The following is a 10,109-nucleotide window of genomic DNA, read 5'->3' as shown; positions in this document are numbered from 1 at the left end:
GTCACATATTGTGAGAGTCACAATTATTAGTCATATTGGTGATGTTGGATCTCAACATTCTTGTAACTTGGGTAGCAATGATGTGTTGCTAGATACCTCTCATTGCTTATGTCCCTAATTGGATTTAGGGACATTGCCAACGTTGACAAGAACCTATAGGGTCACACACATAGAGCAATAGATGGAGACTAGTTCATATGATGAACCAAGAGGAAAGATGAAGTCAAGTTTAACTTGGCTAAATATGGAAAGTCTATAAAAGGCAAGTTTGACTTGACCTAAATCCACAAGTTTGACTTGACTATGAGTTAGACTCAAGTATGATCCAAATGTTGGATAAATCAATTAAGGGAGTTAATTTGGTCATGTTTGACTTTGGCCAAATTAGGAAGGTTGAAAGTCAATATTGACTTGACTTGGATGCCACCACATTTGATGAGGTGGCATGGGAGAACCAATGGGGATGCTACACATCACCATGCCACCTCATGCTTGCCACCTCATGGGAGGTTACCCATGAGTGGCCGGCCACATTAAGGGGGCAATTAAGAGCATTAATTGCCCACTTAATGACATTTATGTGGCCGGCCACATGATATGGTGGATTGATTGAATTTTTGAATTCAATTTTTGATTCTTCTTCTTCCTTGGTGCTCTCGGCAACTTCTCCCTCTCTTCCTCCTCTTCTTGGCCGAAAATCACATAGGTGCTAGCACACCTTGTTTCGGTCATCTTCTCCACCTAATTGCTTGTGTGGACACATATAGAGGGGCTCTACTTTGTGCCCTCTAGATCCAACTTCAACCTTAGTCGAGCGGGATAAGCGAAGGGCACGCATCAAAGGTAGTTTTTCTTTAAACTATAGATCTAGGAGTAGATCTAACATATTCGGGTATTAAGCATGATATAAATACGTGGAATTTTTCGAATCGGATTTTTCTTTGCACGAGATCCTTGGCTAGGGTGTTTCGGGGTTTCCGCGATGCGAAAAGCGGTTTTCGTGGCCCGAAAAACCTAACAGTGGTATCAGAGCCATCGTGCGAAGCACGTATTTATTTTTTTTCTGTATTAGATACAAAATTTAGATGCTTTTAAGTTTCTGTGATTTTTCTAAATTTTAGGAATTTTTGGGTATTTTTCTCGTAGAGGCGAAAGAACGAGTGCGAAGCACTTGTACACTTTTGTCACCGAGAAAAATTTCTCCGAAACGGCAAGTTTCACCCAAATAGATTTTGGGACAGCAGGTAAGGGCGCTGTATAATCGCAAGAGGACACTCGCGAAGGTTATTTCGCGAATAGGGGCGCTGCCCCTAACCCCGCAAGGGGCCTTGTCCCGCGATTATGCCCGAAACCCGCTTAGCGGGACCGCCGTGGAGAAGGGACTCAAAAATTCAGAAAAATCAGTAGAAAAATTTTAAATAAAAAAAATAAAAAAAAAATACACAATTCTGAATTATGTACAGTATGTGTTGGTCATGGCCCAAGTCCCAGAATTTTTATGAAAAATTATGCGTGTAATTCATAATACGGCCTGCGTGCCGTCATGTGTTGTGTGTGCTGTATTGTGGATGCGACCTGCGTGTTGCCTTTTTCCATTATTTTATTTCTGTAAAAATTAGTTTTAAGACTCGAATGTAACTCGAGTATAAATTTTGTAATGTACAAAATTTGAAGATGACGAAATTCCGGAGAAGACGGACTCGCGGGAGCATGCCGGCAACACATGGGGATCGGAAGGAGGAGCTTGGAGAAGCTGCCACCTAGACCCTAGGATGACCATTGGATCTTCTCTTTGGCTAGAGAGGATCCTAGTAGGGCCATGACCAATCGCATAATTTAAATGTATATATTTTATTTTTGCTTATGTGTATGTGATGCATGTTTGTGTAGAATAGAATATGCATGAGTGTATGTGATGCACATGTGATGTGGGAACCACATCTTGATGTGCACAATACACATTTAGGATTTAAATTAGATTTAATTTACGCCTAAATATGATGCACATCGTCGATTAGATTAGATCTAAATTGAAATCAACTCGTAAACGCCTACCGGGCCATGATACCCATCACTACCTCGATCATATGCGATTGTCGTATCTGCCAAAGCAGAGCAACGCATTTAATCTTGGTAGGATGCGGAGGACAACCTTGGTCCCGCCTATCACGCTCGGGTTAGATTGAGCTCAATTAGATTGAGTAGCTAGCAAAGCTCAATAGGATCGAGTGAAGCTATAGGCGTATTCCAATAGTTGGAAAGGTAGGACAAGATCACGTTTATAAATAATCTTGGGCGATTTAGCCAAAGCTAACTCAAGATTATTTGTAAAAGTTAAATCTTGATCCTATAAACAAGAGTTGCATGGAGATGTAATTGGTAATTAGCTACCTACCGATCATACTAGGTCTTGGGCGATTCAGCCAAAGCTGACTCAAGATGTAGTATGATGTGGATCTTGTCCCACAAAAATTCAGTGGGAGCATCATTTAATTAAAGGCCTAATTAGATGATAGAATATGATATTGATTCTCTGCATGTTTAATATGTTGTAGATTGCCATGTCACCAAACGCGAACACTCTCTCCCTACGATCTGTCCTTGAGAAGGACAAGCTCACAGGAGCTAACTTCCTGGACTGGTACAGAAACCTGAGGATAGTCCTCATGCAGGAACGTAAGCTGTACGTTCTGGAGCAAGCAGTTCCTGAAGCACCACCAGCCTCTACCGCCCGTAGCATTAAGGATGCTCATCAGAAGCATCAAGACGATGCGTTAGACGTGTCGTGCCTAATGCTATGCTGCATGTCCTCTGAGCTTCAGAAGCAACACGAGAACATGAATGCCTTTGATATGATTGGCCATCTTAAGCAATTATATCAAGGGCAAGCCAGGCATGAGAGGTTTGAAGTGACTCAGGCCCTCTTTTCATGTAAGATGAAAGAGGGAACCCCTGTAGGAACTCACGTACTCAAGATGATTGGGTACGTCGAGAACCTAGAGAGGTTGGGGTTCCCATTGGGCCAAGAGCTGGCCACTGACTTGATCCTGCAATCGTTGCCGGCAAGTTACCGTCAATTCGTCATGAACTATAACATGAACGAATTAGACAAACCACTGCCCGAGATGCTCAACATGTTGAGAACTGCTGAGCCCAATCTCACCACTACCAAGACCAGTACCGTCCTGATGGTACAAAAGGGCAAGGGTAAGGGCAAGTGGAAGCCCAAGGGTAAGGGTAAGACCCAAACCAAGGGCAAAGCCAGCTCTTCAGCACTCAAACCCAAGGGCGGGGTGCAAAAGGATGCTACCTGCTTCCACTGTGGTCAGACAGGGCACTGGAAGAGGAACTGCAAGATCTACCTGGAGGATCTTAAGAAGAAAAGAAGCGAGGCTTCTACTTCAGGTATAAATGTTATAGAAGTCAACCTTTCTATTTCTACATCATGGGTATTAGATACTGGATGTGCATCTCACATTTGTACTAATGTGCAGGCGCTGAGAAGTAGCAGGGCATTGGCAAAGGGCGAGGTGGACCTACGAGTAGGCAATGGAGCAAGGGTTGCTGCTGTTGCTGTAGGAACATATTTTCTATCTCTGCCCGCTGGGCTTGTATTGGAACTAGATAATTGTTGTTATGTCCCTGCACTAACAAAGAATATTATTTCAGTTTCCTGTTTAGATAATAAAGGTTTTTCATTCATAATAAAGGACAAATGTTGTTCTGTTTATTTGAAAGATATGTTCTATTGTAGTGCACATCTGATGAATGGCCTCTATATTCTAGATTTAGAGAGCCCTATCTATAACGTGAGTACCAAGAGGTTGAGATCAAATGAGTTGAACCCAACCTATCTCTGGCATTGCCGCCTAGGCCACATAAACGAGAGTCGCTTGTCCCAGCTCCATAAGGATGGTTTGCTGGACTCATTTGATTTTGAATCATATGAGACATGTGAGTCATGCCTTCTAGGCAAGATGACCAAGACTTCCTTTAGTGGACATAGCGAGAGAGCGACAGACTTGCTAGGACTCATACATAGTGATGTATGTGGCCCTTTCAATATCGCCGGGGTGGTTATAGGTACTTTATCACATTTATTGACGACTTCAAGAGATATGGTTATGTGTACTTGATGACACATAAGTCTGAACTTTGAAAAGTTCAAGGAATTCAGAAATGAAGTACAAAACCAGCTCGGCAAGTATTAAGATACTTGATCAGATCGAGGTGGAGAATACTTAAGCCATGAGTTTAGTGACTATCTAGCGAGTGTGGATTCTATCCCAACTCACTCCTCCCGAACACCACAAAGGAATGGTGTATCCGAAAGGAGGAATCGTACTTTATTAGATATGGTACGATCTATGATGAGTCACGCATATCTTCCTATATCCTTGGGGATATGCTCTGGACACGGCAGCGTTCACACTTAACCGTGTTCCATCAAAGGTGGTCATGAAGACACCATATACGATATGGACTGGGAGGAGTCCCAAGATGTCTTTCATGAGGGTTTGGGGTTGTGAGGCTTACGTTAGACGTCAAGTCTCAGACAAACTGGGACCCAAATCTGATAAGTGTTATTTTATAGGATATCCCAAGGAAACTAAGGGATATTACTTCTACATTCCTAGTCAGCACAAAGTGTTTGTTGCTAAGACTGGGGTCTTTCTAGAAAGAGACTTTGTTTCTAGAAAGGCTAGTGGTAGTTCGTTTGATCTTGAAGAAGTTCAAGACAACGACCAAAACACTGAGACATTGATGGATACTGAACAGGAACCACAAAGAGTTGTGGATGATGAGATTGTTGCACAAGAAGTTGTGGAACAACAACCTGTTCATGTAGACCTACCTCTTCGCAGGTCTGATAGGGTACGTCGTCAGCCTGAGAGGTACTCATTTCTCTTGCTGACCAGGTGACGTTATGCTCATTGAGAATGAGCCTACCACCTATCGTGAAGCTGTGATGAACCAGATTCGAGTCATGGCTAGAAGCCATGAGATCTGAAATGGATTCCATGTACACCAACCAAGTTTGGACCTTGGTTGATCCACTGAAGGGGTCAAACCTATTGGGTGTAAGTGGGTCTTTAAGAGAAAGACTAACATGGACGGACTTACTCATACCTATAAAGGTAGGCTGGTAGCTAAAGGTTTCAAGCAGATTCATGGTATTGACTATGATGAAACCTTCTTTCCAGAGCGATGTTTAAGTCCATTCGGATTATGCTTACTATTGCAACCTACCATGATTATGAGATCCGGGATGGATGTCAAGACAGCGTTCAATGGAAACCTCCTCGAGGATGTGTACATGACACACTGAGGGTTTTGTAGATCCAAAGAATACTAGCGGTATGCAAGTTGCATAGGGCCATTTATGGTGCAAGCAAGCCTCTGGAAGTCGATTCGATGATGCAATCAAACAGTTTAGTCTCAATAAGAACGACGATGAACCTTGTATTTATAAAAGAATTAGTGGAGCACAATTATTTTTCTCCTTTTGTACGTGGATGACATACTTTTTATTGGAAATGATGTCATTGTCCTACAATATATAAAAACTTGACTTGGGAATTGTTGCTCAATGAAAAACTTAGGTAAAGCTGTTTGTATTTTAGACATTAAGATTTATAAAGATAGATCTAAAAGATTGATTGACCTGAGTCAGAATACGTATATTGACAAAATTCTTAATCATTTTGCCATGCAGAATTTTAAGAAAGAATTCTTGTTAATGTCACATGGTGTGAGCCTTTGTAATGCTCAACGTGCCTCTACTAAAGAGGAGAGCGGTCGCATGAATAAGATTATTATGCATCTACTATTGAATCTATCATGTATGTCATGTTATGTGCTCATCCTGATGTCTCATATGCATTAAGCATGACGATTAGAAATAGTCAGATCAAGGTGAAAGTCACTGGATAATGATCAAAAATATTTTTAAGTACTTGAGAAGAATTAAATATTATTTCTAAATATAAGTAGATAATAAGGGGATCATTGTAAAGGGTTACAACAATGCAAGCTTCGAAACTGACAAAATGATTCCAAATCACAATCAGGGTATGTGTTTTGATAAAATGGTGATGTTGTGAGCTGAAAGAGTTCAAGACGAGACACAACTTGTTGATTCTATTGGTACAACATAAGTGGTTCATAGAGCTAGAGGAGGAGGGGGGTGGTTCCTAGCATATCCGATCCCGTAGAGCTCTATTGCGACAACAATGGAGCTATTGCAGCTAAGGAACCTCGCTCACACCATGGACAAAGCATATACTACTGGCGCCCATCTCATTCGAGATTATCGATCGAGGAGATGTGAAGATTCAAGAGTACCCACAGAGGCTAACGTCGGATCCCTTGACCAAGGCTTTGGCATGGACTAAGCATGATGGTCACACTAGGTCATTGGGTATTAGATACTACAGCGATTGGCACTAGTGCTAGTGGGAGATTGTTAGAGAGAGCCCTAGAGCCAATCATGTGATGGTTACTTTTTGGACTCTTTGTATCATATTCTTGTACATATATTTCTGATATATAAATAAAGGCATTGTGATTATTATACTTGTGTGTATTTGTGCTATATAAATAAGTATAATAATGTCCTAGGGTAGTAGGTTCATATCTATATCAATCGATTAGTTAAATCGATAGTGAGATGATATAGAGAACACTACACTTAATTATTCCTAGTCAAGTATTAACATAGAAGGACAATGTTAATGCATTGAGACTAGCATGTAGGTCAACATGATGACTTGATCTCACAAGTCATGGATATGAGATATCAAGTTGACACATGGGTATACATTGGAGAATGTATACTGAATGACCCGCCATGAGAAAGTATCATGGATCGTTATATGAGTGTCATATACTTTCTCAAGTGACTATTAGTATGACTTTAGTCCTTAGACCTGAAGTCACCATGGTTCCCTACATAAGGAGTTATGTACTTTGGTTTCGCAAACGTCACCGTAACTAGGTGGACTATAAAGGCGATTCTGGGTATGTAACAAATTATGCGGAGGGATGTGAGTGATGTAGATGGGATCTATCCCTCCTATATTACAGGAGTGATATCATAGTCTTGATAGAGTGAGATCACTAAGTGCATGGCCATGCCCAAATAAGGCAATATGTGATATTGTGCTTATTTGATTATAGTGAGTCTACTTGAGTTCAAGACACTTAGATTGATTGGAGGATGACACGGTCTATGCCTCATATAAGATCAATCTAGATATCAAGGATAGAAGGACAATGTCACATATTGTGAGAGTCACAATTATTAGTCATATTGGTGATGTTGATCTCAACATTCTTGTAACTTGGGTAGCAATGATGTGTTGCTAGATACCTCTCATTGCTTATGTCCCTAATTGGATTTAGGGACATTGCCAACGTTGACAAGAACCTATAGGGTCACACACATAGAGCAATAGATGGAGACTAGTTCATATGATGAACCAAGAGGAAAGATGAAGTCAAGTTTGACTTGGCTAAATATGGAAAGTCTATAAAAGGCAAGTTTGACTTGACCTAAATCCACAAGTTTGACTTGACTATGAGTTAGACTCAAGTATGATCCAAATGTTGGATAAATCAATTAAGGGAGTTAATTTGGTCATGTTTGACTTTGGCCAAATTAGGAAGGTTGAAAGTCAATATTGACTTGACTTGGATGCCACCACATTTGATGAGGTGGCATGGGAGAACCAATGGGGATGCTACATATCACCATGCCACCTCATGCTTGCCACCTCATGGGAGGTTACCCATGAGTGGCCGGCCACATTAAGGGGGCAATTAAGAGCATTAATTGCCCACTTAATGACATTTATGTGGCCGGCCACATGATATGGTGGATTGATTGAATTTTTGAATTCAATTTTTGATTCTTCTTCTTCCTTGGTGCTCTCGGCAACTTCTCCCTCTCTTCCTCCTCTTCTTGGCCGAAAATCACATAGGTGCTAGCACACCTTGTTTCGGTCATCTTCTCCACCTAATTGCTTGTGTGGACACATATAGAGGGGCTCTACTTTGTGCCCTCTAGATCCAACTTCAACCTTAGTCGAGCGGGATAAGCGAAGGGCACGCATCAAAGGTAGTTTTTCTTTAAACTATAGATCTAGGAGTAGATCTAACATATTCGGGTATTAAGCATGATATAAATACGTGGAATTTTTTGAATCAGATTTTTCTTTGCACGAGATCCTTGGCTAGGGTGTTTCGGGGTTTCCGCGACGCGAAAAGTGGTTTTCGTGGCCCGAAAAACCTAACACCTAGGCCCTTAAATATGATATGGCCGAAACTTGTAGGACTTAAAACTAGGGTTCAAGTGTCCTAAAAGCATGAGAACCTTAAACAACTTTCATAGCAATTATTTCAAGGAACAACATGAGCATAGTTGAGTTAGGTTATAAGTTTCCTAGGCCCTTAAACATGATATGGCCGAAACTTGTAGGACTTAAAACTAGGGTTCAAGTGTCCTAAAAGCATGAGAACCTTAAACAACTTTCATAGCAAATATTTCAAGGAACAACATGAGCATAGTTGAGTTAGGTTCTAAGTTTCCTAGGCCCTTAAACATGATATGGCCGAAACTTGTAGGACTTAAAGCTAGGGTTCAAGTGTCCTAAAAGCATGAGAACCTTAAACAACTTTCATGGAAAAAATTTCAAGGAACAACATGAGCATAGTTGAGTTAGGTTCTAAGTTTCCTAGGCCCTTAAACATGATATGGCCAAAACTTATAGGACTTAAAACTAGGGTTCAAGTGTCCTAAAAGCATGAGAACCTTAAACAACTTTCATAGCAAATATTTCAAGGAACAACATGAGCATAGTTGAGTTAGGTTCTAAGTTTCCTAGGTCTTAAAACCTTGTGTGGCCGAAAGTTATAGAGCATGCAACTAAATTTCCATGCAACAAACAAGCATAAGAACATTAAGTTAGTTTCATATCATTTCATCAAGAAGGTCATGAGCATTTTAGACTTGTTTTAAACTCTCCTAGGCCTCAAATCTAAACATGGCCGAACCTTCATAGACATGAAATAGAGTTCAACTCAACATACAATCATGGACATATTATAATAGCTTCATATCTTATCTTAGGGAAATCATGGCATGCTTAGTTTTAAGTTAAAGCTCTCCTAGGCCCTTAGTTCTACCATGACCGAATATTCATGAGCATGAAAATGAAGTTCCAATCAACACAACAAGTTGGAGAAAATGTTAACAATACCATTATCATAGGGCACCTATCATAAGAACAAAGGAGCATGTTTTAGTTTGAGGCTTAAGCTTTACTAATTCTTTTGTTCATGCTTGGCCGAAAGTCTAGAATCATGAATCTAAGTTCTAACTAAACATTCTAACATGGAAACATGAAATAAATCCCTACCATAACATACATGTTACAAGAAACATATCGAGTATGTCGAAATTTAGATCTTTACATTCCCTAGGTCCTTCCTTTGGTCTTATCTTGGCCGAAATTTTCATGAGGTTTTCTTAGAGTTTTATGTAACCGAATCTTCATAGAACACACAAAAGCTATTGTACCACAGGTGAGGGAAACTTACATCCTTTCGCTTGTGGTTTTTCTTAAGGAGAAAAGTATCCTAAGTGCCAAGGAAGGGGAAAGCTTCTTCTTCTTGTACCTCCTTTTGTTTCCTTTGCTTGGAAGGGCTAGGACTTGAGGGCTTCTTCACGGAAATTAGTTTTCTTGGAGAAGAACTTAACTTAGCTATTAGAATGAGGAGAGGGAAAGGTTCTTGGTTCGGTGAGGAATGAAGAAGGAAGAAGGAGGAAGAAAGAAAAGGACTTACTCTCTTGTTTTTCTTCTCCCAAATCTATTTATTCCTTTGTTCAATGAAACATGTCTTCATTCATTCCCTGAACTCTTCTTCTCCATCATTCCTTTAATTCCCACGAAAATTGAGAGAGGGAGGGAAGTAGGCAATTCCTCTTTTGCTTGCTCCTTTTCTTAACCAAGAGGAAAAGAAGGTAAGCCACTTGGTTTGCTCTTGCTCTTTTGTTTAGTTTTCTTTTATTTCCTTCTCACCTTTAATTAAAGTTTTCATTCCTTTCC

The sequence above is a fragment of the Zingiber officinale genome, chromosome 9A, assembly GCF_018446385.1.
Source record: "Zingiber officinale cultivar Zhangliang chromosome 9A, Zo_v1.1, whole genome shotgun sequence".
Lineage (NCBI taxonomy): Eukaryota > Viridiplantae > Streptophyta > Magnoliopsida > Zingiberales > Zingiberaceae > Zingiber > Zingiber officinale.
This window is presented reverse-complemented; position numbering follows the sequence as displayed.